Genomic DNA, 4,785 nt, shown 5'->3' on the forward strand with positions numbered 1-4,785 from the left:
AAACTAAAATAGAATATGATGCAACTTTTGCACACGAGTGGGTAGTTCACAAGTTTATATAACAAGGACCCATGATAATATATTCAAATTTTTCTTGAGATCAGTGATACCTGCATCCTTGTTGGGTTATCTACTGATCATATTAGACTAACTCTCTTCTTCTTTTCTTTATGAGGAAAAGAGAAGAGGTGGTTATATATTGAACCACCTAACTATATCACCTCCTAGGATGATCTAGCTCAAAAGTTCCTGATTTAATTCTTTCCCTCTAGGAAGACAGCACGTTTAGAAGTGAGATTCTGAGTTTCAGGCAGAGGGATAGAGAAAATCTTTACCAAGCACAGGAAAGATTCAAGGGTATGCTCAATAATTTTCCTCATCATCATTAGACTAATGATGTGTTGGTATAAACTTTTATTGAAAGTCTTGAGCCTAACACTAAGATTTTCCTGGATTTAGTGGCAGAAGGGCAAGAACTTGAGAAGACGTATGATGAATTATATATGCCGCTAAATTGGATTTCCCAGGGGAATCCTAAGTGGCATGCTGACACAGGGAGTTCTCCAAAGAAGGTTGCAGGTATGTTTGAGGTTGATCAATTTAGGACTATATCAACCCAGATTGCAGCATTAAAGAATTAGTTAACTACTCAGTTGAGCCTATAAATTTGGGGATCACGCAGTCCACGCCAGCAACAACTAATGTTATTCTTCAGGCTTATTCATGGTGTGGGGTTTGTGGGAGCAGTGAACATAAAGTTGATGCTTGCACAGCAAATCTAGAGTCTATTAATTATGTGGGAAATGCTAATCGTCAAGGACAACAGAACTATGGTAACACTTATAATCCTAACTGGTGAAACCATCCTAATTTCTCATGGGGTGAAAATTAGGCATAGAGTAACAATCAATACGTGGGGCTAGTACAATAAAATCGGCAGAAGCATGTTCAAGGTAATCAGGACATGACTCAAACAAGCAATATTGAAGAGATTTTGGAGCAGATTATGGCTACTCAAGCACAGTTGGTAGCATATGTTAAGAGTCAGCAGATGATTACAAAGAACTTAGAGATGAAGATGGGTCAGATTCCAGGAGCACAAAACACTAAACCTCAAGAAGGTCTACCTAGTGATGCAGATCCTAATCAAAAATAGGTAAATGCGGTCACTACTAGAAGCGGGTTACAGCTGAAGAAGCTGGAACCTGTAACACCCCGAGACTATATCCCGGACGCTACACGGTGCTTATGACCCTGAAGGACCACAAGATAACCCATGACTGATATCTGTTATAAGCATTAAATAATCACGCAATAATAACAATAATACTAAGATAAATATAAAAACTAAGCTGAAGTTTTCATATGGCTTAGAACTGAAAACAAAGTACTGAATACTGATAAATAAATACTAAACACTAAATATCTATTTGAAATACTCTAGTCTGAAAAGCCTCTAACTGAACTGTCTGAATGTGGAGTTGATAGTATAAGCCCCCAACGAACTCCAACAACTGAACTACTGATAAATTAATAACTAAATAAAAGTATACCCTAAATAAATGAGGACTCACTACTAAATCTGTTGTTGATAATCCGATCTACTAAGTGCGGTCAGGAGCCCGTCCATCTGAACCTATGATATAAGACATTAAAGCACAAAAGAAAGGTATGCGTCAGTACTTTGAATATACTGGTATGCTAAGTGAGGTAAGTATGAATGCATGGGTTCATATGTATGAATAATAACTGGTTGAGTAACATGAATATAACTAAATGAGAGTACATGTATAAGTGAAATTGATGAAACACTGATTATGCAATACTGTACACATATCTACATATATTGTGTCTGAGATCATAGTCACACTGGATACTGAGTTCTGATAACTAAATAACTAATATCTGAGTTTACTGATAACTGTATCACTGATAGCTGGGTGACTGTTTTTGACAATCCTGATTCTGTAGAACTAAACTAAGTTCTATATTTGAGTTGGGTGACTGTGTCTAACAGTCTTGATTCTTTAGAACTAAATTGAGCTCTATACTGAGACTGAAACTGAAACTGTGGGATATAATCATCTAATCGACATGCCCCTCTCTGAACTAATTAGGGTCCAACCTGTAACCCCAGTTGAAAGAGTGTCAGTATCGTGCCAAGGGTAAGACAAGCTGAAGAGTCACCCTCATCTGGAAGGTGCTCTGTATGAGAATGGTGGTACCCTCAACTGGCAGGTTAATGTCTCAACCTACGTTGGCTACATAGTTCAGGAATGCAAGGACTGCTTTTAAGGATCACACCCTCTACTGGCAGGTGAGTCCCCATCCTTCGGTTCACTTGGTGCTAAATTCTACTCCCAACTTACTAGACCCTGAACTGATTTCTAAATTGTACTAGGCTGGATTGAACTGTTACTAATCGTGTTAACTGACTCAACTGGATTGAGTTTACTAAGTTCTACTGTCTAACTAAATATATTGAGTTCTATACTGACTGAATGCTACTGATCGTGACACTACTGAGACTATTCTAGAACTACTATAACTCTAGGTAAGTAGCTAGATTTTTGGGTATTTAATACCCTCAGGACTCGATAAACATAGCATAAACTTGAAAAGCATAACAATGTTCACTTGCTCACAACTCGTTCATAGAGGCATTCTATCAAACACTTATAAGATATAAGCTTGCACATATGCTAGTATGTCATGATTTTCACATTTAGTTCACATGAGCAATTTATCAAGAACTTGGGGAACATAATCTATGCACATAATACTAAACAACATGTAGGCATCATAATTTCGAATCCTAATTTGAAAATCAAGGACTTTTCACATGAATTCACATGATACTACACACATGATAAATAATTTTACATGAAACTTGAAATAAACCATGGATTAGAACATAATTAACATCATAATCATGAATACACTCAAATCCCACATGGAATTCCTGAAATCAATTATCTTGTAGTTTAAAGAGTTTGTTGAACTCTAAGGGTGGAAGGAAACCCTTGGATGAACACTTCACACACCTGGATGCTTGAATTCGTGAAGACTGATGGGTTGTTCTTGAAGATTTGCTTTGGAAATTAAAATCCTTAGGGTTTATTCTTGAGTAGCTTTGAGAGAATTTGGAAAAAAGTGAGCAATTTAGCCTCTAGGGTCATTTGATTTAATGCTTTGGGGCTGAAAATGGGTGGGATAATGACCCAAATACCCCTCTGAAAGTATTTTTTTAATGATGGGAAATGTGTCCAGTGATGCACAGAACGACGCACCACGTTGATGGCATCAATGCGATGACCAATGTGCTGCATCAAGTTCACGTTGGTTCACTGGAATTGCACTTAAAGTTGGGGAAAGAATTAATTGTCGACACGATAGGTGATGCAATGCGTCGAATTTGCATTGACTCATTAAAATTTGGCACTGAGAGCTGAGGAAAATATTTATCAACCCGATAGATGATGCGACGCATCAAGATCACGTTGCTCCACTATTTTAGATTTCCAAACATGCCTCAAACGATGTTTGAAAAATTTGAAACTCACCCGAAGTGACCTACTGACATTCTTGATTATGAATAAACCTAAAAATCGATACTCTAAGGTCATAAGGGTCGTGAAATAGGATATCCAACTTATGAAGGCTAAAATACTCCTAAGTATAAACACTTCGCTGAAATTTTCTAAGTTTGGGACCTCTTTTAAAACTTTAACGAACTGAGTTAAGCTTAAAATTTTGCGGGGTCTTATAGAACCAAAGCAAGTAAATTACAAGGCTACTGATGGTGATAGTGACAGAGCAAGGGATGATGAGAAAGTGGTTGAAGATAAAGCTAAAATTAGGGAAACCAAAGTGGAAAAAGCGATGCTACCTCCACCGTTTCGACAAAGACTTTGAAAATACCAAAAAAAGATGTGTTATAAGAAGTTTATTGAGATTTTGAAAAAGTTTCATGTTAATCTCTCTCTCATTGATATTTTGTAGAGTATTCCAAATTATGCCAAGTATGTGAAGGACATTATAGCGAACAAGAATTGTTTGACTGAATATGCTATAGTAGCACTTACTAAGGAATGCATGTCTAGGATTTAGAATAAATTTTCCACAAAGCTGAAAGATCTAGGAAGTTTCACTTTGCAAATCACCATGGGAAAATCCATCAGTGCACGGGGCTTTTATTATTTAGAGGAAAACATAAATCTCATGCCCACATCCTGGTTCAAAAGATGGGTCTAAAAAGTCCTAGACCCACTATAATTATTTTTGCAGTTAGACGACAGGTCCCTTGCTAGGCCTGACGGGATCATTGAAGATGTATTGGTGTAAGTAGGATCGCTTATTTTTCGAGTAGATTTTGTTATTATTGATTTTGATATTTATACGGCTGTCCCATTTATTTTGGGACATCCCTTCTTAGCGACTAGGCGATCACTGATTAATGTTGCTGCAGGGCAGATGACCATGAGAGCTCATAATAAGGTCGAGGTTTTTAACGTGTATAAGGAAATGAAGATGCCTGCAATATATGAAGAATCGTATACTATTACAATTATAGACCTTGGTTCTGAGCGCCACCTTCTATTGTCTAATGACCCACTTGAGAGAGCGTTGATGGGGTATAATCTTTATGCTGATATTAAGGAACTAGAAATAGTGCAAATTATGCATTTGGCAGGGATTGACACTGGAGTCACTGAATTTGAGTCATTGAATAGATCCTCTTAGAAGGCTTCTATTGATGAAACACCAAAGCTAGAGCTTATGCCT

The 4,785-nt window shown here is 37.2% G+C and overlaps 1 non-coding gene across 1 annotated transcript; it reads right to left on the reverse strand.

Moving 5' to 3' along the window:
- Nucleotides 1-281: 281 nt before the first annotated feature.
- Nucleotides 282-388, reverse strand: LOC124886805. The gene has a single exon (XR_007044213.1). It is a non-coding gene; the product is annotated as a small nucleolar RNA R71 (small nucleolar RNA).
- Between the last annotated feature and the right edge of the window lie 4,397 nt (nt 389-4,785).

This window comes from Capsicum annuum, chromosome 8, assembly GCF_002878395.1.
Source record: "Capsicum annuum cultivar UCD-10X-F1 chromosome 8, UCD10Xv1.1, whole genome shotgun sequence".
NCBI lineage: Eukaryota > Viridiplantae > Streptophyta > Magnoliopsida > Solanales > Solanaceae > Capsicum > Capsicum annuum.